At 38.9% G+C, this 26,580-nt stretch overlaps 1 long non-coding RNA gene across 2 annotated transcripts; it reads left to right on the plus strand.

Annotated features, from left to right (window-relative positions):
- Positions 1–5,472: 5,472 nt before the first annotated feature.
- LOC103100637 (uncharacterized) lies at positions 5,473–25,160 on the plus strand. Of its 2 annotated transcripts, none has more exons than XR_008917449.1 (6): positions 5,473–5,680; positions 6,157–6,259; positions 6,607–6,948; positions 14,984–15,100; positions 15,382–15,539; positions 20,929–25,160. It is a non-coding gene; the product is annotated as an uncharacterized LOC103100637 (long non-coding RNA). The 2 variants fall into 2 exon arrangements; XR_008917450.1 differs by having other exon boundaries at positions 5,474–5,680; positions 15,458–15,539.
- The last annotated feature ends 1,420 nt before the right edge of the window (positions 25,161–26,580 follow it).

Raw genomic sequence — 26,580 nt, forward strand, 5'->3', positions numbered from 1 at the left:
CAGAATGGTATACATGTCAGACCTTTGGGAAGGGAAAGACTTTAAAACCAAGAAAGACATAGAAAGAATCACAAAATGTAAAATAAATAATTTCGACTACATCAAATTAAAAAGCTTTTGTACAAACAAAACCAATGTAACTAAAATCAGAAGGAAAACAACAAATTGGGAGGAAAATCTTCATAAAAACCTCTGACAAAGGTTTAATTACTCAAATTTATAAAGAGCTAAATCAATTGTACAAAAAATCAAGCCATTCCCCAATTGATAAATGGGCAAGGGACATGGATAGGCAGTTTTCAGATAAAGAAATCAAAACTATTAATAAGCACATGAAGAAGTGTTCTAAATCTCTTATAATCAGAGAGATGCAAATCAAAACAACTCTAAGGTATCACCTCACACCTGTAGGAGATTGGCTAACAAGACAGCAAAGGAAAGTAATGAATGCTGGAGGGGATGTGGCAAAGTAGGGACATTAATTCATTGCTGGTGGTGTTGTGAACTGATCCAGCCATTCTGGAGGGCAATTTGGAACTATGCCCAAAGGGCGATAAAAGAATGTCTACCCTTTGATCCAGCCATAGCACTGCTGGGTCTGTACCCCAAAGAGATAATGGACAAAAAAACTTGTACAAAAATATTCATAGCTGCTCTTTGTGGTGGCCAAAAATTGGAAAACGAGGGGATGCCCATCAATTGGGGAATGGCTGAACAAATTGTGGTATATGTTGGTGATGGAATATTATTGTGCAAAAAGGAATAATAAAGTGGAGGAATTCCATGGAGACTGGAACGACCTCCAGGAAGTGATACAGAGCGAGAGGAGCAGAACCAGGAGAACATTGTACACAGAGACAAACACACTGTGGTATAATCGAATGTAATGGACTTCTCCATTAATGGTGGTGTAATGTCCCTGAACAATCTGCAGGGATCAAGGAGAAAAAACACTATCCATAAGCAAAGGACAAACTGTGGGAGTAGAAACACCGAGGAAAAGCAACTGCCTGACTACAGCAGTTGAGGGGACATGACAGAGGAGAGACTCTAAATGAACACTCTAATGCAAATATTAACAACATGGCAATTGGTTCAAATCAAGAACACATGTGATACCCAGTGGAATCACGCGTCGGCCATGGGGGCTGGGGGGGAGGAAAAGAAAATGATCTTTGTCTTTAATGAATAATGCATGGAAATGATCAAATAAAATACTATAAAATTGAAAAAACCTCATTTTGGGTTTTGAACATCAAGAAATCTAGATATCATTCTGGTGGAAGTAAAGTAGTGAGCTGAAGAGTATAAATGAGAGATGCTCCTTTTTTGGAGGCTTTTTAGGGATACAAATGCCCTGAGATTAACTACCCAACTTCCATTCACATGCGGGAAGGTTGGGGGTTATAAAATGTATTTCACTTCAGCTACTAGAATGGGCCTTACACCTCATGGTAGGGGCAGGCAAAATAACCAGAGATTGTTAAAAAAAATTCCAAAAATCATGTTTTAAAAAAACATTAAAATCAGTTGAGCTATTTAGACATTAGATTTTCCAAAGGTTGTAATACCAATTGCAACCAGTTCTGAAGAAGTCCATCTATCCTCTATGTGACAATTTACAAAGGCAAAAATAGAAAAGCTGGTTTTTTTTCATTAATGGGCTTTATTACAATGATATTTATTCAATATGGTTATAGGGGGAAAGCAACAGAATTTAACAGTAGTTAACCCAGCACATTAAAATGATTCAGTGTAACAGAATAATACTGAATGCAGTAATAAATAAATTTAAAATCACAAAGTTAAACCTTAAACAAAGCAATCAATAAAATGCAATAGAATACAGAGATTTTTTTATAAACCATTGGAGTCTGAAATGCCTTAAAATATATAACCTCCAGTCTTTTTAAAGTTCCTTTGGGTTCTTTTTTTTTAATTATCCATTTAGATGTCTATTGTCAGAAGGCAGGAAATCAGTTAAGCAATGGGGGTTAAGTGACCCCCACTAGCAATGGGGGTTAAATGACTGCTCAGGGCCACATGGCCATGAAGTGTCTCAGGCCATATTCCAACCCAGGACCTCCCGTCTCTAGGCCTGGCACTCAGTCCACCGAGACACCCAGCTGCCTCCCCAAAGTTAGCTAAAAGGTTGTACAGAGCTGAATATTTTCCCTGACACGCAGGTGAAGTCAATAAAAGGATCAATGCAATTAAAAGATATCCTTGTAAAATAGCCATGCTTTAAAATTCCTGTTCGTAAGTCTCTTCTCTCCCTTTTTCTCTCTCCCCTCCGATACCGCCTTCTGCCCCAGTCCACCTGGCTAATCTTAGCCTAAGGGAAAATTACCCCATCTTTACCAGCTGGTAGAAATGAGTCCTGAGTGATCTGCTCCAAGGATGTGGGTTGAACAGGGATTGGGTGAGCGAGAGAGAGCAACGAGGCGGGCAGTGCCAGGAGCCAGAGCAGGCAGCTGGGGTGGGCAGGTGAGCTGAAATCTGGGTCAAATAGCAAACCGGTCTGGAGCAGATGGCTGCAGGCAGGTAGAGAAAAGCGGCCGAGCTGGGTGGGGTAAGCTATCTAATGGCTGGAACGAGCAGCAGTTTTGCGAGGGTAAAAAAACCTTGACCAGAGAAAAATGGTTTAAAAAAAAATCTAGGCTAAAAAATTTGAGAAATTCTCATCCAATCTAGTGGTCCCTATAACTGTAACAGATAAAATTTAGGGAAACTGAGCCAAGTAGAAATTAGTTTCGCTCTGGAAGGAATATTAAATTTTTTAGAGATTTATTAAAGGTTGAGAATTTAAGAAAATACAAGTAAGAAAGGCATGTGCTAGGTGAGCCAAGAGGCCCAATTCAATTTCACTCACATAATGAGAGACACATCTACTCCAAAGCGGAAGTAGAAAGAGCGCACTTAGCCTTTACAACCAGGTAAAATGCCCCATCTCGCTCTCAACCCAGGTGAGGTTACAAGGCATTTTGGGAAGTGAGCAAGGACTTCTGGGGAATGGAGTCCTGGATTCAATTCTCCATTTTTTACACTAGGCAATATTAGAGAGTCACAGAATAAGACAAAAACAAGGACTTTTAATTGTGCTTCTCAAGAATCTTTCTGGACCCACATCAGCTAAAGGAAGGTGAACACACAGGTAGGCAATCTACCTCTCTAAAAAGAAGTCTGGCAGGATAGTTTATAATCCTTCTATTCTTCTCACCATGAAACAGTCCTTTCAAATCCTCTCCTTTAAACTCTTCCCTTATTTTCTCATAAACTCACAAGCAGCACAAAAGCTGCTCGTAATGTTTGTTCCTTTTTCTATGCATGTGAACCATCTCATAATGTCTTCAAAGAAAGATCCTCTAGGAGATGACTAGTATATGTACATCACATTGGACAATAAGATGCTGGTACACAATTCTATGATTTCATTAAAGCAGTCTATCTTGAATGACAACCTAGCTCCAACTCATCTTTCTAGGCTGAGTTCATGTTATATTTCCCACACATTATATTCCAATCAAAGTGTCCTACTTGATATTCCCTTGCATACAATATTTCACGTTCCACCTCCATATCTTTGCACAGGCAAAGAGGCCTTTTGAGATGCTCCTCCATTTCCAATTAGTAACATTCTCTACTCCACCACCTGGAAGATAAAACATCATGTAAATTCTGTAAAGTCCTGCACTTTGGATCAAAAAATCAACCATATTTTTATTTTATTTATTTTTATTACCTTTTGAGTTCCAAATTATCTTCCTCCCTCCCAAAACTGTATCAGAAAAAGTTAGCATTATGTGTGTATGTGTTTTATTTATTTTAATGCTGTTGTCCAGTTATTTCAGTAATATCTGACTCTTTGTGACCCCATTTGAAGTTGTGGTTTTTTGTTGGGGGGTTTTGGCAAAGATACTGGAGTGGTTTTCCATTTCCTTCTCCAGATTATTTTACAGATGAGGAATTGAGGCAAACAGGTTAAGTGACTTGTCCAGGGTCACACAGTTAGGAAGTGTCTGAGGCCAGATTTGAACCCAGGATCTCCTCTCTCTGGGCCTGGCTTTCAACCCACTGAGCCACCCAGCTGCCCCCTTGTCATTTCTTAACAGTACAGTAATATCCCAAAGATCAATGTATTAGCACATGATGATGAAAGAACAGTTAGGCAACAGTTAAGATTTTTTAAAACTGGTGAAGAAAAAAATATATATAGGAGATATTCAGAACCTCACCTGTAATCCTTTACTGTTCTTTGTATACAGAAATGTTCATGTTTGATATTTGTCCAGTTGGTTAGAACAAAAGGGAAATGTTCTAAAATATAAAGAAAAAAGGCCTGAGAGAGCTAGTTATTGCAAGCTCAATGGGAGTCAGAAATGTAATGAAACCCAAAAAGCTAACTCTTAAGACTATTCATGGAAACCCAGGATCCGGAATAGGGTTGGCAAAACTTTTCCTAGTTCAAGTGCCCCAGAGAGAGTTAAGTGAGAAAGTGCTTCCTTTGGGCTGCTGGACAGAAGGGTGAGGCTTGCAAAAAATGTGCTGGGCACTGGGAAGAGGGGAAATGGAACAGATACCTGAGAGCTGGCTGGGCACACGTGCCACTGCTTCTCCAAGGAGGATCTCCAATGAGAGAAAGTCTGTTTCTTCTGTCTACCACTCTGGTCTGATCACTTCTGGAATATAATGTTAAATGCTAACATTCCTTTTAGTAAGGACATTCACTTGACAAGCATGAACAGAGTGAAGTGAACAGATTGATGAGATTATGCCATACAAAATAGATGTGTAGCATGGCATGGAGTAATTGGAGAAATGTTTAGCCCAGAGAAGGAAGATTTACTGAGGAGCAGAAGAGAGGTGTGTGAGAGGGGCATTAGGTTTTTTCTGTTTGTGCTCAGAAGGCAAGAACAATGGATGGATGTTGCAGAGAGGCAGATTTAGAATTTGCTCATAATTTGAGTTCAAAATGAAATTGGGTTTCCTCTGTTTGCTAGCACTGAAGATCTTCAATTGGAAGCTGGATGACCATTTTTCTAACATGAGTCAAGAGGAATTCCTTTTCTAGTATAGATGGATTGGAACAAGGGATCTTTGGGATATTTTCCAGCTTGGAAATTCTCCAATCCTCTCAATGTTCTGTCATTTCTATCTTCCCATTGTCTCTTGTGTTTATCTTTGTCCATTCCCAATACCATCTCCTTAGCTCATAGAATGCACCCCCTAGTTCTCAGTGCTCTCACTTCACACCTCCCATGAAACTATGCCTTCATCCTCTTCCAGTGGACTCAGTCCCAAACCTCAGTTCTTGGTCTGATTAGAAGCATAGACAGGCTCTCCGCAGAAGAGGTTAATACAATTTCAACATCATTCTTGCTACTGATTTCTAGATTGTGTGTCTCTCTCTCCTCATGCCATTGGATTAAGTTTATCAGAAAAACACAGCCCAAAGATGAGGGGTGGAGTACCAGGGGTGGGGATACAAATTCCAGAAGAAAACAGACTTAAAAAACATAACTGTAACTTAAGAACCAACTTTTGGGTCCAGTGGTATCCCCAGAGCCACCCTTTTCCACCAGTCCTAGGACAGAAGTGAATTTCCTGCTGGGAGGACACAGTGCACAAGACAACAGTTGTGTGCAGTAGTTACACAGCACAGCTCAATGAAACTTAAGAGGTAAGTTGGCTTTCCTTCTTAACTCTTCTGCCAATCCTTATTTTTGCCCTAAATCCAAACAGATTTTCTCCTTTTTGGAAGAAATTAATTTTCCTTTAGTTCTAGATATCTTAGTCTTCAGGGTCTCCAAAACATTGAATCTCTTTACTATCTTCATCCTTAAGAGAAATTCCTATGGGCTAAAAATATTAGAACCAGTTTCAAGGAGATCAGTCCTTGGAGAGAAAGTAGTAACTAAAAGAATAGATATGGTAAGGCCAAGCCATTTCTGGTACATAAAATAGTATAAACACAAGTACAGAGATAGGTGGGAATAAACATAGAAAAAGAAGGTGGCCTGAATGGAATGAAAGACAAGTGAATCTAAGGACTCATTTTTAGAATTCTGTCATTCTCTTGGGCCTTCCTAGGAAAGATGTTATGGAACTCAGATACACTGACACCCTCTCAAACTGCCATAAACACCCTGTCTCCAGGGTATTTTTTCCTTAGGTATAATGGAGATTGTCAGTTCTTCAGCCAACTTTCTCTCCAGCTTTCTCATCTTCCTCTTGCTTGAGACACATACACTGGCTTCAGGTAGGAGTATTTACTTCTCTTTGGCTCCCAAGGGGTTATCAAGTGGTTATCAGGTGAGTTCTGAAGGATAACTCTAGAAAGACTTTTGCCCTCCCATCTCACTCCCATTACTTCCCAAGTCATTCCCTCATTAACAACCAGTTCTTCCAAACACCTCACAGTTTCTCTTCTTTCCTTTCCAAAGTCTTCTCAATATCCTTATCATCCTGTCCTTTCTTCCTTGGTTTCTTCCATAGGTTCTGCTCCTTTTTCTTTCCAGATGCCTTCTTCTGTCCCATTATAGCTCCCTAATTCCCCTCCCATCTTTTACATTTTTTCTCTATGAACTCATTTCTCTTTCTCAATAGAGCGATTTTCAGTGATTGGACCTACAGAACCCATCCAGGCTTGGGTAGGAAGAAAGGCAGACCTACCATGTTACCTGTCTCCCCAAAAAAATGCTCAAGCCATGAAGGTGATTTGGTTCCAATCTCTGGATATAGTGCATTACTATGAGGATGGGCAGGATAAGTTTGACAATCAAAGCCCTAAATTCCAAGGGAGGACAGAGCTGGTGAAAGATGCCATCACTAGAGGAAATGTCACCCTGAGGATATGGAACATTACAGCCTCAGACCAAGGACACTACAAATGCCATTTTGATGATGGTTTGTATCAAGAAGAAGCTGGTATAGAACTACTTGTCTCAGGTGAGGAGTCAAAAGTGAAGTTCTGGAGATTTGGGGCTTCAATATGAAGAATTGGGAGGGTACTTTTCCCATCTGAATAATGATAAGTTGAGGGTGGTTGTCAGAGGAGGCAGGGAGACTTGGGTCCTGAAATATAAAAACCATGACAGGAAATTTAAAACAGCTTTGTAACACTGATCCCAGGGGTAAAGAAGGAAAAAGGAAATGAGGAAGGGGAAATAAAGAAAGAAAAAGAAACATAAGAAGGGACACTGGTGATGAAAGAGAGAAAGCAAAGAGGGAAGACATAGAGGAAGAACCTGTATCTTTCTATCTTATCCACAGCTCTAATATGAGATACTGGATCATGAGCTTTGCTAAAAATATAGGAAAACTCTATCTACAGAATTTCCCTCATCTACTAGCCTAGTAATCCTATCAAAAAAGGAAATGGTGTTTGTCTGGCATTACTTGTTCAATGAATCTATACATGCTCTTGGTAATCATTTTCTCCCTTTTCTAAATGTTCACCAACAATCTCTTTCATTTCTAGAATTTTCCCAACAAAATCAAATTCATTGGCCTGTAATTTTCAGACTCTTCTTTTCCCTTTTTGAACATCACACTTGTCTTCCTCCAATCTTACAGTATACTTTCCGTTTTCCTGTGATCTTTCAACTATCAATGTCAAGGATTCAGGAATTGTATCTGCTAGTTCTTTCAGAACATGAGGAGGTACTTCATTGGAGCCAAGTGATTTGAATTCATTAGGTATTCTCTTACTATCACCTTACTTCAATTCAGTATCTCTTTCTTTTAATAGACAGTATTAAGAGAAACATAATCCATGGTACTTCAATCTTTAGTTTCTTGCCCAAAAGAATATTTGTGGGCATACTTTTTCAATTCGTTTAGATCATTTGGGTCTGTACAAATAACATAAAATGAACAATTGTTATACATTTTGTTAAATTAATTGATCTGTCTTGAGGAGGGAGAGAAAGAGAAAGAAAGAGAGAAAGAGAGAGCGAGAGTGATGAGGGAGAGACAAAAAGAGACAGAGAGACAGAGACAGAGACAGAGAGAGAGACAGAGAGAGAAGAGAGAGAGACAGAGACAGACAGACAGACAGAGAGACAGACAGACAGACAGAGAGACAGAGACAGAGACAGAGACAGAGACAGAGACAGAGAGAGAGAGAGAGAATGCTCCCTGGAAGACAAATAGATTAGTGTCTCTGAGTGAGGAATCACCAATTACAATTCTTCTCTTATTCCTCTTTCCCTAACTGGATGATCTCTCATCTGACATCCACTAGAGGTCTATTCTATCATCCTTCAGAGAATAAGCAGCTTCATCCCCCCAACATGATCCAACTTTTCCTCTTCAAGAAGAACCTCAAGGGATAGATAGGTGGTTCAATGAGAGCTAAGCCTAAACACAGGAGATCCTGAGTTCAAATCTGTTCTCAGATACTTCCTAGCAATGTCACCCTGGACAAGTCACTTAACCCCCATTTGCCCTTACCACTCTTCTGCCTTGGAACCAATACACAGTATTGATACTAAGATGGAAGGTAAGAGTATTTTTTTTAAAGAACCTCAAATGTGTATTTAAATAGTCATCATACAACTGTATTTTTCCTTCTCTTTCTCCTCTGTATTATCCTCTTCTACTCTCCATTATCCTGACAAAGATTAAATCTCCCCTCCATTTCAGATCTCTTTCTTTCCTTCAAAAAATTTCCATAAGGCATACCCATAAATTCACTCACCTTCAAGGCAGCTAATGGCACATTGGATAGGGTACTAGGCTTGGATTCAGGAAGATCTGAGTTCGAATCCAGCCTCAGATACTGGCTACATTATCAAGGGCAAATCATTTAGCCTTTGATTCAGGTTCCTCTACTGTAAAGTAGGGATAGAGCTTAACTTATAATGTTGTCATAAGAATCAAACGATATATTGTGGAATGAGGTTAATGTTTTATACAGTGCCTGGCACAGAGTGGGCACTCTATAAATACTTATTCTCCTCCCTTCCTGGATATCTTTCTCTGAAACCATTTCAGCTCATCCAAGCCCTTGCAATACATGGAGCTCATAACTGAACACAATACTTCAGATGTCCTCAGAGCAGAGCAGTGCTATGAAAATATTATCTCCCTTATTCAGGGGAGGTTGTTTTTATTAGAATTAGATTCTTAGCTATGTCTCATTCCCAAATCAAACTTGCTGTTCCCCAAAATCAACTTGGTTTTTTTTTTCTTAAAGAAAAATGAATAGTTTTATCTGTGCCTTTTGTTTTCACACAGTATTTATTTCTGAATATGCCATCTATCACATCACAATCCAGTGGGTCATTCTACTTTATAACCAAAAAATGTCAAACAAAACTGATCAATATAGCCAAGGGTCTGACTCCCTAAATACCATTCTACACCCATACTCTTCCAGCTTTTTGACAACATAATTCCATATTTCTTTTCCAAAGACTTTTTAACATTGTTTTAATTTACATTATTATAGTCATTGTTTTATTATTTATGCTTACTTCCTCCTATATCAGTTTTTACAAGTTCCCATGTTTCTCTACATTCATATCCATAATTTCTTATAGCACAATAATAGTCTATTTATTATGTATATTTTGTGTACAAAATGTGTATGTATAAATCACAATTTGGTCAGACATTCTCTTAACTGATGGGAAATCAATTTATTCTCTTTTTTTTTTAAGTTTTTTTGCCACCATAAAAACACTGCTTATAGTTCTACATATTTGTCTCTCTATAACCTTTCTTTCCTTAGCTCTTTGGGGTTTATTTCTAATAGTGAAATTCATATTCAAAAGAATATGAACAATTTAATGACTATTTTTTACAAAATTACAAATTATTTTTCAGAAATTAAACTAATTCCCAACTCCAACAGAACTACCAGGTGTTTTTCATACAAGCTCTTTTGTTACTGTCATTCAATCATTCTAGGTCACATCCAACTCTTTCTGACCCCATTTTTAGTGTTTCCTTAGCAAACATACTGGAGTAGTTTGTCATTTCCTTCTCCAGTTCATTTTAGATATGAGGAAACTGAGGCAAAGAGGCTAAGTGACTTCTCCAGGGTCACGTAGCTAATAAGTAGCTGAGACTTAATTTGAATTTAGGAAGATGAATTTTCCTGACTCCAGGCCCAGCACTTTTTCCACTGTGCCCTTTAGTTGCCCCATTAAATTGCTTTATATGTATTATTTAGTACGCCTCCCTCATCCTACACCCAACCAGTTGATTTTTTTGAAGTCACATGTAGGAACTGACATTTGTACTTCTAGCCAATGTCATTATGGGTGAAGGAAGAGCTAAATAATATCAGGAGCCTTCTACTGCCAACCAAAGAGAGTTGACCAATTGTAGAGGGTTACAGCATACATATATGCACCCTTGAAACATCACTTCATATTATGACTGGCTTAAAAGTCTCTCCAAGTTCAAATATGGAAAAATCAAAGGCATGATCTATATATCACTAAAATTTCAGACACACGGTCTAACTGAGTCTGGGGCCACCACAGCCTGAGCCAAAGAAAAGCTCTCCATTTTGAGGTTAACTCTCTCCCACTCCACATGCTCAGACAAAAATCATAGTAAATTGCCCGTTTGGCAGCTTCAAGTACATTGTAATCCAAATGAACAACAAAAGGGATAAAACTATTCATGTTACCTCCCGTAAGGCAGAAATCAATATTTTTCCACTCTCCATGCTGCAGAGGGGAAATAGGTAGTGGGGGGATAGGGCAGGGAATATGGGAACAATTGAAGGGTCTCCCTGGGCAACTTCCACAAGGAAAGAAAAGGGAAAAGCAAAGGAGTTCTTACCTGGATCTGGGCATCTGGGCAACCACACACCTGCTGCTCCAGCCTAATCTTACCTCAGTTCCATGGCTCTAACCCCAGGCTTCCAGTCTTTCTCCTACTTTAGAAAGGAGAACAGCCCTTGTGTGTATACATGAACTTAATTATTTGTTGACTCTTTAAGAAATGCAACCTTCTCCCTACAAATTACAGCAACTTCCATCAACTTATGCTGAAATGAAAACTCTCACTTCTTTATTGCTCTTGCTGCCATCTCTTCTGAGTTTTCTCAACTATTTGCTATACTCAGGGCTACCAAAGAGATATTTTTTCATTTCCATTATCTGCTATTTGTCAAGATAAGTTTGATCTGCAATTAGCATGTGGCAGCCAAATCCCTAATGCAAACTGAAGCTGCTCTCAGCTCTTATCTGTAAAGTCTTAGGAGGAAATCTGACTTAGAGTTACTTCTCACCTTTTCCTTTCTCCTATCTTCATATTTTAGCTCTTTGTTCTGCCAGTGCATTCTGGTTAAAAAGCCCAGAATATCTCCTGTGAAACCTTTTTATTGCAGATTTTTCTGATTTTTTTTCACTTATCTGATGCTATTAGCTTCAGGTGGATAACCCAAAAGCCACTGGTCTAGGCCTATAATTGGGCTGAATATATGGGTCAGACCATGTTAGAATGGAGCTGGATAGGACACAAGTTTTAGCATCATGGAACCTCAGGGTAGAAAGAACCTCAGAGGTCATCTAATCTAACTCACACTTTGAATAAGAATCCCCTCTACAGTATCACCAAGGAGTGGTTTACTTATCTCTTCTTAAAGGTTTCTATAGAGGGAAGAAAGTAGAGAATACTTTCATTGTTCCTCTGATGACCTGGTCTCCAATATTCTCCAAACTCTAGATTTATTCTGGCTTTCAAATGCCTTTTGTGTCAAATTAAGAATTTTTGTTTTGTTTTAAATTTTAACATATTTTTCCATGGTTACATGATTTATTTTCTGTCCCTCCTCTCTTCCCTTCCTTCTCTTGACCATATTATTAATTTTTGTAACAGAGTAATCTTTTAAGGCCAAAACCCGAAATCAAACCCAATCAAATCAAAAGCCAAAACCCATGCAAACAAATGATAAATCGTGTTTTTCTTCTGCATTTCTACACCCACAGTTCTTTCTCTCGATGTGGATAGTAGCATTAGTTCTCATGAGTCCCTCTGGATTGTCCAGGACCATTGCTACTAGTAGCAAAGTAGATTACGTTTGATCATAAATGAAGGAGAATTTGGAATTGAATCAGAGGACCCATTGTCGCATTTGCAATTAGGGTGAACTTGGACAAGTCACCACCTCTCTGAGCCTGAATAATAATACAAGCCCCAGATGATCTCACAGGTTGTTGTGAGGAAAGTGCTTTGTAAACTATAAAGCATTATTAAGATTCATTTTATTATCACTACTGTCATTCCAGAACCAAACCCTACATCCAAATACAGTACAAGCAGAATAGATGCTGGTGAGACTCTCATATTCTTCATTCTAGAAATTGTCTTTTTATTACTGAAACACTTAAGTGACATCATCTCTCTTCATTTCTCCTAGTATTGAAAATTGTAACTCAGTGAAGCACTCTGTACTGAATCTCCTCTCTCACAATCATGATCACCCTTAACCTATATAAGCTTCTTTATTTTATTCTTTGCCTGATATTTGTGATCAGAACATCATTGAACAGGATTGTGTCTGTTATTGTAGCTTCCAGGGAATCTTAAATAATTTTGTTCTGTGGATGGGAGACATTGTTGGAAGAGAACTTTAAAACTGTTTTTATTCTACCAAAGGCAATACTTTCTCATACTCAATTAACAGTTAACCCTGTAGTATCGCTTTTCCTCTATAGCTTTCAGTCATCCGCAAAACTATAAAGATATGATCCATCATTGGCCCAAAGCCTTCTTGCTCCTTACTAATACCCTCATCAAGGATATCCTTAATTAATGTGTACACAAAGCTCATGAATAATGAATGAGAAAATAGGCTGGAAAAAAGCAATATAGAATGACAGCTGTCAGGAATAGCAGAGAGCAAGAGTTTTTAAAGGATGGGGAAAACTTTGTTGCATTTATAGGTAGCAGAGAAGGAATCAGTAGAGAGGAAGTATTTGAAGATTCTCTCTGTCTGACAAGTCAAGCAGACTAGGAGCTTTTTAGACTCTTTTGGCCACTTTTTTCTGACAACTGACTTATTTCTGTATAAAATTATTATAAGTCTCTCTATTAATGCAGCCTAATAGTCCCCCAAGTGGCAGAAAGCTAATATTCCAAAGTAATATTTAAACCATCTCCTCTTAGGTGAGGGAACTGAGCAACAGATACCTTGGTGGAGCATCATCACTGACTCCTTTATATTGTTTTGGATACTGATATTTATTATTTCTGTGGTTTTAACCCTATTATTCGGAAGTAACTATGAAGGGGATTGGGAGGGGGGCTACTGGCCAGCATACTGGATATATCTAAAAAAGAAGGTCAAAAGAGAAATAAGGAATCAGAGTACTGACTTCTCATCCATCTCCCAGCCACTGATCACTTCTTCCTACACACATCCAACCACTCCTGGAGTCACCATCTCCAAAAACTTCCCATAAGTCACTGCCTCCAGATCTGCACCTTAAGGTCACTCCATCTAATGCATCCTTCCTCTCAAAGTCACTATTCTTCTCACTCCCTCCAATTTCCCTTCTCCACATATACACAAAACCTCATCAATAGGATGGCTCTGAAAGGTTCAAAAATTCCCATCCATCCCTAAGTCTTCATCCAATACTTATATAACGACAGAATTTCAGTACTGGAAAAGACCACAGTGGCCATCTAGTGCAACCTACATGTAAAACTGAGTCCCAATATAACATCACCAAGTGATCCATCATCCAGCCTCTGCTTGGAAACCTCAAAGGCTTACAAACTCACCACTTCTAAAGGCAACCCATTCCACACTTTGGAAGCTTAAAGTATTAAGACAAAACTAAATTTATTTCTTTGCAATTTCCACCCTTTGTTTGTTCCACACTTTCTGGGGACAAATAGAATAAATCTAATTTCTTTTTTGCATACTAACCCTTCAAAAGCTTGACAACCACTTACATGTCTCCCTGAATCTTCCTTATCTTCACCAAGTTCAACATACCCAATTCCTTTATCTGATTTTTATATGGCAAAAACTCAGAGCCTTTCCCCATTCTGTCTGCCCTCCTCTGGACACTTGCCAGATTACCAATATCCTTCTTAGACTGCAGTTTCTAGAACTGTGAAAGCATTATTCCAGATGAGGTCTGATGAAGACAGAGCACAGGGGCATGATCATCTCCATGGTCCTGAAAGCAATCTCTTACTGTGTCAAAAATCTAATTGGTGTCTTCAGCTGCCACAGGACACTGCTCACTCATTATAAGCTTGTTGTCCACTAAAAATTCTAGGTCTATTTCAGATAAACTCTTTTCTAGCCTGAATCCTGTTCAAGCCTAGACTTGTCTCCCATCACTCTCCTTCATGCATGATACATTCTGGCCACACAGGAATGTTCTGCAAACTCATCAAGCTATTTCTTATTTACATTTCTTTACACAGACATCGCCCATGTCTAGAATGCACTCCTTATCACTGTTTCATCATGAAAACCTTAACTTGCTTGAGAACTCATAACTTTTATTCACAAAGTGTCTGTTGTCACCTAGGGTAGGGAGATAAAAGGTTCCTGTCCCTTTCTTCAACCTCAAACTCTTGAAAAAGGGGGGAGAACATTCCAGACGTGAGGGACAACCTTAGCAAAAGCATAAAGATGAGAAATGGAGTTTCATAAGAAGCAACAGGTAGATCCATACACCTAGGTGATAGTCAATAAATGAAGGTCAGCAATATGTTTAAAGGATGGAAAGGTATGATATGATGAAGTTCAGAAGAGTTTTAACTGCCAAATACAGGAATTTGCTAAGTGGAATGATCTTGACCCATGCTTTGAGAAGGAAGATCAATGAAGTAACTGTTGAATTATATCCAGAATATGTAAGAAAAGGAAATACAAGGCAATTTAAGGGGGAGGCACTAAAAACATGGAGAAGGAGAACATAAAGAAAAGCTATTCCTTAATTGATGAGGAGGAGAATAAGAGAGGTCACTGATGTTATTGTCACATACCTTTCAGAACATTGTCTCCAGGACCTTCCCTGGGTGCTGTATATGAATGGGATCATAATTGTGACTTCTGCATTTGAAATTATCATTGCCATTTGTCATCTGTGGATGATGCAGACCTGTGAAGGTAAAGAGTTGGGGAAGATGGGAAGGAGTTATGGGGAGGGGAACAAGATGAAATTAGAGTTGAAGGACCCACAATTGTTATGCAACTCGTATCCCTAATGTGCCTCTACTCACTCCATTCATTATGCTGCCCTTTTAGAATGTAGCCCAAACTTTAGCTCTGTGCTTGTTAAGGACACTGGGGACTGCCAGGTCTGCTCTGAAAGCAGAAATCAGTCACCCAGATATGCTCAGGCCTGGACTCTAGCTAATGGGCTTTGGGGTTTGACTCCCCGCCCCCAGGATATATTCACGGAGAGAATTGGAAATGTATGAACTTATTCATTTGGATGATCTTCCTGTCCTTCGCTTCTGTTAGACTTGTGATTCAATTCTACTTGCCATCTACCTAATTCTGAAATATGCGGATCATTTCTTCCTGCTCCTGGGCCACTGAAAAGGTAACCAAGAATTGAAAGAGTAAACTGATCTCTCCCTCCCTTTCCTCCATCTCTCTTCCATCTCTCCTCTTTCCTTTCCTCTCAATTATTTGTACCCTCTCTAATTCTCCCTACAGAACTTTCTCTTTTTTTGTTTCTCTCCTTTTCAGTCTGTTTCTCTCTATGTCTCTATATTTCTGTGTATCTATCTATCTCTATTTCTGTCTCTGCCTCTCACTCTCACTCACTCACTCCCTTTTCCCTTTTTTTCCAATCCTCCCTAACTTCTAGATCATAGGTATCATTCTCTGTATTATCTCCAGGGAAAGACAGAACAGACATGATATTTTGCCGCCTCAAAAGGAATCCTGATGTAGGAGAAAGATGACTGGATCTATGTTTCTGAATCTAGGTTTTAATATTTATTGATTACATGACCTTAAGCAAGTTTCTCATCTATCAATCAGTCCAGAAACACTTATTAAGCACCTACTATGTGCCAGGCACTGTTTTAGCCAAAGCATAGACAGGAATAATAGTAGTAATAGACAGTGAAGATAATCATCAGAGGGAAGACAAAAGCATTTAGGAGAATTCAGAAAGATTTCTTTGTCATGAGTCCTGACACCAGGGAATTTGATGCAATGGAAAGAACTTTGGATTTAGAATCAGGAATCTGGATTCAAATCTCACTTCTGCTGCTTCTTAGTAATCTTAGGCAAAGTATTTAACCTGAGCATCTGTAAAGTGAAGGAAGGAAGGAAGGAAGGAAGGAAGGAAGGAAGGAAGGAAGGAAGGAAGGAAGGAAGGAAGGAAGGAAGGAAGGAAGGAAGGAAGGAAGGAAGGAAAGAAGGAAGGAAGGAAGGAAGGAAGGAAGGAAGGAAGGAAGGAAGGAAGGAAGGAAGGAAGGAAGGAAGGAAGGAAGGAAGGAAGGAAGGAAGGAAGGAAGGAAGGAAGGAAGGAAGGAAGGAAGGAAGGAAGGAAGGAAGGAAGGAAGGAAGGAAGGAAGGAAGGAAGGAAGGAAGGAAGGAAGGAAGGAAGTCTACTCTCAACCCAATTAAAGTAATCATGAAAGGCCCAGATATCTCAATTTAATAAATCAATAGATGTGATACGGTTTTCATGGAAAAACAAGATGTAGCTATGCCCCAATAGCAGGAGGGTTAAGAAATTCTCCTACAAAAGAGTGATTAAGTCCTTAGTCACTTATAGAGAAGTATATAGGCTTTTGACCACTGGATGAAGGTAGATACACAAGAAATATCTTGTGATTGGCCAAAAGAATCAGATATGTATATCGTCCATATGCATTGTGAATCTTTATATGCATATGGACTACATTCATATCTGGCCAGGGCCATTAGGGGAAGAGTATGTCTTTTGTATACACAGTTATTTACATGTTGTCTCAATCAGAATGAGAATTCTTTCTTTATATATGCTGTGCTTAGCACAATACTGGGCACATAGAAAGTGTTTAAGGACTGACTAATTGACTGGTCCCCCAAGTGTGTGCTACATGTAAAACATAACTTTGTAAGCTACATGTAAAATGTAGCTTTAACTAGAAAAAGATAATAGCAATAACTATAATAGCAAGCATTTATAAAAAGATTTACAAAATGTTTTATGAGTATTATCTCAGTTTTTCCTCATAACTTCCCTAGGAAGTAAATGTTATTAAGTACCCCATTTTACAAAAGAGGAAACTTAGCAAAGGTTAAGTGACTCCACCAGGGTTACAAAGCTAGTTAGTATCTGGGGCTGGATTTGAACACAAGTCTCCCTGGTTCTAAACTCAGAGCTCTATCCACTGTACCACATAACTCCCTATAGTTTTCCCCAGGTCTAAATATTATGCTCTTATGAAAATTGACTAAAACAAAACTTACAGGTTGCAAGGTAAAGGGGCATGGCAAGAGTTCATTCACCCCCCCCCATTTCCTGGCTATAGTACTTTAGTACTTCATTCCCTTTCTAGATTACCTATCCTTTGATGTACTTAGAACCCTTTTCAGTCAGTCCCACATCCCTCACTAAACTAATGTTGGCATTCTGTGCAATCTTGGGGTATTCGGAGCTGTGTAAGATATGACACATTCTCAGATAACTTGGTTGGTTGGTTGGTTAGTTGGTTGGTTGGTTGGTTGGTTGGTTGGTTGGTTGGTTGGTTGGTTGACAAGAGAAATCAAACCCCTGAATAACATCAAGGCTTTCCCCTACTCTGAGAACAATCTGAGACCCCAACTTCTCATAGAACAAAATATGAACTCCACAGATTGGTCTAATAAATACAGTCCCAATACACACTATTTCCAGTTACCCTCCTTCACGTATTTTTTTAATAACCCTTAGCTTCCATCTTGGAGTCAATACTGTGTATTGGCTCTAAGGAAGAAGAGTGGTAAGGGCTAGGCAATGGGGGTCAAGTGACTTGCCCAGGGTCACACAGTTGGGAAGTGTCTGAGGACAGATTTAAACCTAGGGCCTCCCATCTCTAGGCCTGGCTCTCAATCCACTGAGCTACCCAGATTCCCCCTTCACAAATTCTTTGCTTCAGCAAAACTGGTCTTCTCACTATCTCTTGAATGTGTATCATTCAGTTCAACATCCAAGCCTTTGCTTGCCCCATTCTCCCTGACGTAATATACTCCTCTTTCCTCCTCACTTCTTTAAATCTTATATTTCAGGGTTCACTCCTAACATATATCTCCAAAAATTGCTTAGACCCTCAATGATCCATCAAGCCTCTAGCCTCCATTGCCCTTAATTATATGGACCTCCCACTAGACCCTTATCACCTATGTTGTTGTTCATCTTTCTATACAATTATGTTGTTTTACTCCAAATAGATTGAGCTCCCTGAGTGGCTCACAAATATTTCAACCTCAGTTTGTATGCTGAAATATTTAAAGAGGGTTAAAGGTATTTGTGTAAGAGCCCCTGTGAGGTATTACATACCACTTGCATTCACACTTCTCAGATTGGGTCTCTTGATGTAGGTTGATGCCTCAGGTTCTAGATATGATACTGTAAGTAACTACTCCTAATTCAGGAGCTTACCACTGACAACATTCAGTATCCTTAATCAACTTTTTTTTTAAACCCTTACCTTCTGTCTTGGAGTCAATACTGTGTATTGGCTCCAAGGCAGAAGAGTGGTAAGGGCTAGGCAATGGGGGTTAAGTGACTTGCCCAGGGTCACACAGTGTAAAGATTAAAATTTATGGATCGAGTCTATTTTTTACAACAGCTGGGAAGTGTCTGAGGTCAGATCTGAACCTAGGACCTCCCATCTCTAAGCCTGACTCTCAATCCACTGGGCTACCCAGCTGCCCCCTTCCTTAATCAACTTTAAACAAAGGCATTTACTAAGATGGCTCACTATCAATAATTGATATAAAACATCCCCCTTCCAAAAAAAAATGGGGCAAAATCTCCAACAAATAGTTTCTATAGGAAGAGTGGCTTCAAACTTCAACTATGTTGGTAGCAAGGCACACATGTAGGTTGCTTGTGATGTAACAGGTACACCTGTAAATACCAAAAAAAATTTTTTTCTTTCCTTTTTTCTCTCCTCCTTTCTCTCTTGATTTCTTTCTTTCCTTCTCTCTTTCTTAGTAAAGTGCTCTTAAACAGCTGCTGTGAGATTTAAAATGATTGAGGTCTTAAACTGTAGTGATTAAAATAGTGGAAGATATAAATTGTGATGGATATAAGAGAGGGTGAGTAAATTTGACCGCAGAAAATATGCTTCACTACAGTGTCTTGGGTTTAAAATCAAATATAAGGTGGTCGCCAGGGAAATATTCCCAATTATTCAAATACCCAAGTCAATTGGGTTTTATAGAGATTTTAATTAACTATACAATGAGTAATCAAAGAAGGAGAGAGAGAGTAAGAAAAGAATCAGTTTTTTAACACTCACCACAAGATCTGTCTAGGTAAGGATTTCTAATGACACCAGGCCAGCAGCATCTCAGCTGCTTTCACCAGCTCCCTCCTCCATCTGAATGTTTCAGAATCATTCTCCTCAGAAGGAGTCTCTCCAATCTGAATGTTTCAGAATGACCTTTCAGCTCTTCCCTGAGCTCTTATTTTTAGGGACAAAATCTCCTCTGTCACCTCCCCTAAGTCCTTCTTAAAATCACTGTAGATGTTTCTAAAGGACCTCCCATTCTTAGTCGGTGTGGATTTTTGAGTAATTCACACCAGGAAAGCTCTGAGTAAGTTTTCCAGTTCTTTGTTCCTTGTAAATTCACAAGTTGCTTGACCTTTATAGGTACTTAGCTTAAGAAAAGTATGGGTTTAAGTACTTTTCATTGTTCAGAAAAGAGTTTACAACTTTATCTTCCCCTAGGGCAGACCCAAGTAGGTAAAGTAGAATTCTCACATTCCTGCTTTAAGTAGAGTTCACTGCCCAAATGGGGAATGGTCTTAATCCAATCTTATAAAGTAGGGTCTGGGAAATTTTAAGATTTACACTGGTATATAACACAGCTGGGAAGGCTATTCAGGTAGATTCCCATAATTTTTTTGAATCCATCTTCATTGCTTCATTATGCTTGAAACTGCTTCTTCCCTCAAGTAGTCTCTCTTCATCCATGTCTGTCTTCAGATATATGTCTCTGCTCTTAGAGTCATGTGGTCTCCTATTGGTCAGGTGGGTCCCATAACTTGGTTGGTGGTTATGGTATTGGAGGAAGAGGAAAATTCCTACTCCCTCTACCCCTACAGTCTTCTCCTCAATAAAGCACCCAAGCCTGGACCTGAATGGAATGCTGTTTTCTTATAGAAGCCCATGGAATGTAACTGATTCTCTCAGAGAGTCACAACAGGCTTCTTGGGTGTTATCAGTTTCTTTCTTTTTTTTTTTAAACCCTTACCTACCCTCTTGGAGTCAATACTGTGTATTGGCTCCAAGGCAGAAGACTGGTAAGGGCTAGGCAATGGGGGTCAAGTGGCTTGCCCAGGGTCACACAACTGGGAAGTGTTTGAGGTCAGATCTGAACCTAGGACCTCCCCTCTCTAGGCCTAGCTCTCAACACACTGAGCTACCCAGCTGCCCCCTATCAGTTTCTTTCATCCAAGGGTGAAAGCTCTCAAGTCCTGTCAAGTTTAAAGACATTCACATATTGTTGTTGGGTTAGAGGAAACTTCCTTAATAATTGTTTTAACTTTGTGGTTACATTTTGGCTAATTGATTTGTTAATTGATTCTTTGACTGTATAAACTGGAGAGGGGAAGAAAACTTCTTACCTTATCTTTAGTAAACAGTAAGGGTAGTACTAGGGAAGAAAACCCCAATAACTGAACAAAACATCTCCATGCCCTCATCAGAGACAAAATACTGGCAATGAGGAACTGGGAGACTAATCCAATGGATCCCTGATGTTGTGTCTTTCTCTAGATGGGTGAAGCATATCATGCAGTATCATGCATGTGCTGATTTTACTACTGAAGTGTGACTCTCCCGACCAAAAAAAGTACTTCTCCTCCTGGTGGATAATAAAATTTCTTCAGTGACAAAAGAAATTCTTTTTCAGCCTTACTTATTTCCTGTGAATGGTGAGCCTGAGGAAGTTTGCCCTCCAGTGTGTGTCTACTTACCTCAAGTCTTGTCCCACTCAAATTCACCATTCACTTACCTATCAAAACGATCTTCCTAAAATTTAGTGGTCAGTGACTTAGCCCTTACCCAGGTTTATCATTCACTCACCTGTATGTTAAATATTTGAAACAATGCATCAAATGTTTATTAAGTACCTACTATATAGAGCATCATCCTATATTTAGTCTAACCCATAACCAAAAAGAAACTCATTCTACAATATCACTGAAAAGTGGCCATCAACTGGAATACTGTGCTGAAAAGAATAATGAACTGGAGTAAATCCATGTGAACTGGAACGACCTCCAGGAAGTGATGCAGAGTGAAAGGACCAGAACCAGGAGAACATTGTACACAGAGACTGATACACTGTGGTACAATCAAATGTAATGGACTTCTCTACTAGCAGCAATGCAATGATCCAGGACAATTCTGAGTAACTTATGATAAAGAACATCATCCATATCTAGAGGAAGAACTGTGTAAACAGAAATTCATTAGAAAAATATGTGATTACATTGTGATAGGGATATGATTGGAGTTTTGATGTTAAAGGATCTCTCTACTGCAGATATGAATAACACAGAAATGGGTTTTGAATAATGATACATGTATAACCCAGTGGAACTGCTTGTTGGATTCAGGAGGGGGGAAAGAAGATGGGTGAGGGGGATGATGAATTATGTAACTATGGGAAAATATTCTAAATTTAAAAAGGAAAAAAAGTGGCCATCAACCCTCCACTTAAAGAGACCTGGTAAGGGAGAACTTTATTTTTTACTTCCTGAGGCAATCCACCCCACTTTTAGAGAGTTTTCAAGGTGAGGAAGATTGTTTGTTGACAGCAGTTCCAAGCCTGAAATGTATGAAGCCAGACAATGTTGCATATGAGTGGCAAGCCTTTAACAAAAAGGATTTGAAGGAAGAAAACATAGGATTTATTATTTGTGTATATAGGTATAGAATTGGGGGTTTTGGTTTTAAAAGATGACTCAATTGCAAAAATGAATAATGAGGAAATGGGATTTGAGTGATAATATATGTATAACCCAGTGAAATGGATTGTCACCACCTGGAGGGGAGAGGGAAAGGGGGAGGGAGACAAGAAGAATCAGGGAACCATGGAAAAAATTTAAAAATTTATATATATGTGTGTGTGTTCATTATTGAGTTAAAAAAGGGGGGGGGAGGGAGCAGTTTGCGGAGGAAGCAATAGCCTTGATTTGACTCCATCTGGGCTTTTATTCAGGCCTCCCCCTACTCATTCATTTAGTTGGCAGACCCTAAGGTTTGAGGAGCTTAAGGAAAGCTGCAGTGCCTCAGACCTACATAACCCCTTCACCAATATGTCAGAATTTGGCTAGCTGAAATAGTTTGAGGAAGACATTGACAAGATGTCTAGGGTGTAGAAGAAATCTGAGATGAGTAACTCTGAATTCCTGATATAAGAAGATAGGTTGAAAGAAGGATGCATATTTAGCCTGGAGAAAAGAAGACTCAAGAGGGGCAGGATAACTGAGTTTAACTGTATTAAGGGCTGTCTTGTGGAGAAGGAATTAGATTTCTTTTTGACCTTAGTAGGGCAGAGCTAGTAGTAATGAGTGGAAAATGCAAAGAAGCCAATTCAGACTTGACATAAGGAAAAACATCCTTACTGAACATCCTTAATGAAAGTGAAGTGGGCTACCTCAACAGGAGGCAGGGTTCCCTTCTTCAGAGGTATTCAAGCAGAGATTATACAACCACTCATCAGGTATGTTATAGTGAGATTCTTTTACATATGGGTTGAATCTAGATTAGAAATTTTTAGTTGTTTTGATGCCATGGAACCTTTTGGCAGTAGAGTGAAACCAATGGATTTCTTTCCACGATAATGAGATTGAATGCATAAAATACATAGGAATACAAATATAGCCAATTATTTTTTTCCTGTAATTCAGTCATTTTCAGTCATATCCAAGCCTTTGTGACCTCATTTGAGTTTCTCTTGCAAAGATACTGACATAGATTGCCATTTCCTTCTCCAGTTCATTTTACAGATGAGAAAACAGAGACAAACAAGGTTAAGTGACTTGCCAAGGATCAGACAATTAATAAGTGTCTGAGGCCAGATTTGAAATCAGATCTTCCTAACCCCCACACCTGGTACTCTAACCACCAACTAACTCCCCTTGGCCTAGATAGATGCTCAAGTCCCTTCCAACTCTCAAATTCTGAGATTCTGTGGATGCAGGTTGACAATCAAGAATTGACCACAATTAAGGGAATTTTCTAACCCTAAATCAGATAAAAGTTTAAAGTGAATAATCAGATCCTCCAAAGGAAAGTGAATTTAAATGAGAACTAAAAGTCTATGGGCTATAAGCTGACTGCCTGGTCTAAATTCCAAGAGGAGTTAGGTCCTAGCATCTCAGAGCTGATAACCCTCTCTCTTGATGAAGAAAAACTGCTTGTCCTCAGTACAATAACTTGGTTTTGGCATGGGCATCATACCTCCAGAAACCCAGGCAAACTATTGTCAGGGAAATTCCTTTTCTCCCTTACATCCTCCTGACTCAGAACCAAAAATATCTAATACCTCCTCTAAAACTCTGAGAGGATTATCCTCCCTGGATTGTCCTTTAGATTTAAGATGGACAGAGAGATGCACCTCCAGGCTACACCTCAATACCATTGGGCTGTATCTTGGACATCCATCTGTTCCCTAAACTAAAGAATCTTTTATGAGGGTCATCCCCTATGTCTCCCTGCAGGCCCCAGTCAGATGACCAACCCCCCCCATTGAATGCCTGAGGGTTCACCACTCCAGAGGCACCTCCTCACCATGACACAGCATCATGTCCTCACGGTTGTAAAGAGTATATAATCCCCACAATTGATTGTGAAGGGAGCAGCCTTCCTTCTTGCTGTTCTACCTGTATTATCCTCCGGGCCATTCTCAACATTACTTTCTAAATTAATAAATTTCTCTTTTTATATTTATGCTAAGTTTCAGAGTCTTGCATTCCTTCAAAAGGTATCCTTCCCAAATGCCAGGGGTTCACCTCTGTACCCCACAACAGTTTGGACATGCCTTTCTTGATAAGATAATTCAAACTCAAATTCTGCAGTAAAATCCAGGGGACAGATGACAGAATCAATTGCTTTTCTTTTTAAGAGGTAGCATCTCAAATAAAATTTGTGTGAATTAAATATCTGGGGGAACTCCAACCCAGTCCAATTCCAGAATGACTCACCATAGGAATCTCCGACTCATGTGCCTGATGGTGTATGGCATGACAGAGGCCAGGAGGCATGATATATGAAGGTGGTCCGTGAAAGGGTCTGGGGGAGGAGTTTGGACAAGGTTTGAAAAGTAAATGCAGGAAGCTCACCAGCCTCTTTGGCCTTTTTGCTCCCAGCCCTCTCCATGATCCAGTTCTCTCTCTAACTGTCCCTGTTGGCATTTATCTTGCTTGCAATCTTTGGCAAGAGGCAGCAGAGAGGGAACTACGTCAAGCTGAAATCCAGGACCAGATCTTACTTTTAAGTTAGAAAGGCTGGAAACTTTATTTCTCCCCTTCTTTCTCTTTATTAATAAATACTTATAAATTTAGTATATAATTTTTGTTTATAAGTAGCAGTAGTGAGAATTTAGTAGAAAGGAAAAGGAAATGGAGAATAAAAGAGATAAAAGACAGGTCCAGCAGAATAATGCAATAATAGAATAAAAAAAAAATACTGACCTACCCACTATAGCCATGTCTTCCCTATGAAATGCCCTTCTATTTGTGGGCCCTAAAGACACACATATGCTTCCTAACGTATGATATCTAATAGTATCATCTGTTCTCAATGATGGTGTGTATATATCTGTTGAAGAATATATCCAATGTTTACTGAAATAATATTCTACTGATACTTTTATATCTATGTTATTTCATTAAAGTATGTTGCTTTGAGTTAATTGTGTATGTGTCTGGCAAGTGAAAGTAAAAAACATCAGTAAAGGCTTGTGAGCTATGATTTGAAGAGAGTGTGGACCCACAGAACACATGGAACCTAGAGTACTTTTTCTTGAAAAGTCACATTAAATAAAGGGTACCTCAGATATTCCTTAAATGTGCCTCTTTGTGACTTTCACTTATTACTCCTAAGTTTGAATTCACAAACCAATGAGCACAATTCCAAACCTGTTTCCACATGACAGTCCTTCAAATACTTGACAATAAATATCACATCCTTCCTAAGCTTCTTCTTTAAACTAAACACCCCTACTTCTTTCATGTCTCAGTCTAATAGACCAAAATAAAATAACCTCATTTTCCTATTTTACGAGACTACTGGGTATTGGGCATTTGAAGACCAGTTTTCTATGGGAAAAGAAAAAAAAAGCCTTTGCAAAATTTAAATTAATATCCATTAACTCCAAGTATTATATTTTATAAGATATTAGTAATCACTTGAAGTAGAGGAAATAAAAGGGCAAAAGTAAAAGCCTAAGTAAAGAAAAGTTTTCCCAACAGCATTAGTGGGAGAAGAGAGCGAGGGCGAAGTTACAGAAACTTTATCTCCAAAATATGAGGACATAATAGGAGGACAAAAGTGGGATTCTGGGAAATGGAGTCCTGCGGTACAACATTCTAATTACACAATCCCCCTGTGATTCCAATGGAAAATGAGCATGTAGGAATCTCCCAGATTTACATGCCTAGTTTCCCCATGGAATCATTACATATAACCAACTTATGCCTCTAAAGATCTTTAACTAGAGGTACATATAATATTGTACTCTCTAAAGGTTTCTCTAATAATTTGGGGATAAAAGGAAAATAAAAGAGAAAAAAGAACAAAAGAAATGAATGATTGCTACATTGACAAAAAAAAACAATTAGGGGGCAGTCCACTTTGGCATGAGAGTGTACATTCAAAACAAATGCATTCAACGCCCCACAATTCAATTCACCACATCCCAAAGTTCACTCTGGATATTTTGGTGCAGAGTGTGATTTCTGCAGGCATCATCATGGCACCTTCTCCAAACAATTCACTTTCTGGATCCAGTGATGTAGCAAGGTTCTTATCCTAAAATTACTCTCAAAAGTATTTAAACTTTGCATTAGAGGATAATAATACAATCTCTCCTGAGGAGGGTGTTGACAAACACAGGGATCACTGAAGGATCCATGGATGAGTAATGAGGTATATGAATCAATTGCAAAAGAAATAAAAAACATTTAAAAATCCAAATAAAAGAGAAAAAATAACTTGTAGATGAAATATAAAATATCAAAGTCTTATGTGTAAAAATTCTAAGTAAGGAAAAATAAAACTATAACAGGCCCTTGAATAAGTGCCCAATTAAAGTGATTTATGTTCCACAAGCCAGTAGTAGCAATTATGTACTTACCCAATCAGTAGCCAGGAATATAGAAAATTGTCGCATTATGAAAGGAAGAGAAAAATTCTAAG

Source organism: Monodelphis domestica, chromosome 3 (genome assembly GCF_027887165.1).
Source record: "Monodelphis domestica isolate mMonDom1 chromosome 3, mMonDom1.pri, whole genome shotgun sequence".
NCBI lineage: Eukaryota > Metazoa > Chordata > Mammalia > Didelphimorphia > Didelphidae > Monodelphis > Monodelphis domestica.